Source organism: Limulus polyphemus, unplaced genomic scaffold (genome assembly GCF_000517525.1).
Source record: "Limulus polyphemus unplaced genomic scaffold, Limulus_polyphemus-2.1.2 Scaffold778, whole genome shotgun sequence".
Taxonomy (NCBI): Eukaryota; Metazoa; Arthropoda; class Merostomata; order Xiphosura; family Limulidae; genus Limulus; species Limulus polyphemus.
The window spans coordinates 236,665-237,851 of NW_013666388.1; the positions used below are offsets into that span (position 1 = coordinate 236,665).

Below are 1,187 nucleotides of genomic sequence, written 5' to 3' on the forward strand. Positions count from 1 at the left end.
GAATAATGGGATTGACCGTCACATTATAACGCCCCCACGGCTGAAAGGGCGAGCATGCTTGGTGGGACGGGGATTCGAACCCGCGACCCTCAGATTGCGAGTCGAGCGCCTTAACCACCTGGCCATGCCAGGCCTAACCAAATTGCTTCGGAATCATACAAACTTTTATCAACTTATATTCACTATGTTTGAGTTATTTGATACTTGGGACAATATTTGTGCCTGATTGCATATAGAGGTTACAGCTATAAGGACAGCTATAAGTTTATAGGGACTCAGCAGATAGCCCAATTCGGCTTTGCTCTAAAACAAATAAACAAACATTCATAGAAATGTATAATGTTTGCTTTTATGAAAATGTCAAACAGATCTACAACGGGTTTTAAACATTTCCTGTAAAAACGTTCTCCAACATATGCATGTAAACTTTAATTATTAAATAAGATTCATTTTTAAAGGTCTATTATATATATTTTGACGGAGTTCTTGTTATTTGTTGAATTTCGCTCAAGTCTACTCGAGGTCTATCTGCTGTAGCCGTCCCTAATTCAGTTTGTTTGTTGGCGTTGAATTTCGCGCAAAGCTACACGAGGACTGTCTGCGCTAGCCGTCCCTAACTTAGCGGTGTAAGACTAGAGGGAAGGCAGCTAATCATCACCACACACCGCCAACTCTTGGGCTATTCTTTTACCAACGAATAGTGGTATTGACCGTCACATTATAACGCCCCCACGGCTGAAAGGGCAAGAATTTTGGTGGGACGGGGATTCGAACCTGCAACCCTCAGATTGCGAGTCAAGCGCCCTAACCACCTGGCCATGCCAAGCCCCTAATTTTGAAGTGACAGATTAGAGGGACGGCAGCAAGTCAACATCATTCACAGTTAAATCGTGGTCTACTCTAACCGATTAACGGATTTTGACCATCACTCCTATAACGTACCATCGGCCTCAAAGTACAGAGCGTATTTTTGCAGCAAAGGGACACGAACCATAAACATTCGGATTGACAATCCGAGGTCGCTAACTACAAGCCACGTCCGGCCCGTTTTTGTATCTGAAAAATATTATAATGGATGGCAAAGCCTGTACCATAAGCCATAGTACAACACGTGCTTTAGATAAGCTACCTTATTAACTTAATGTGTATTTTAGTTTGATTCTATTGTAATTCGCAAAATGTTACAA

General features: G+C 42.1%; 1 protein-coding gene across 1 annotated transcript in view; it reads right to left on the minus strand.

Moving 5' to 3' along the window:
* The window catches only part of LOC106460477 (venom protease-like), a 41,437-nt gene that overhangs the window by 35,827 nt on the left and 4,423 nt on the right, over positions 1–1,187 (minus strand). The gene's annotated exons all lie outside the window — the stretch shown is intronic.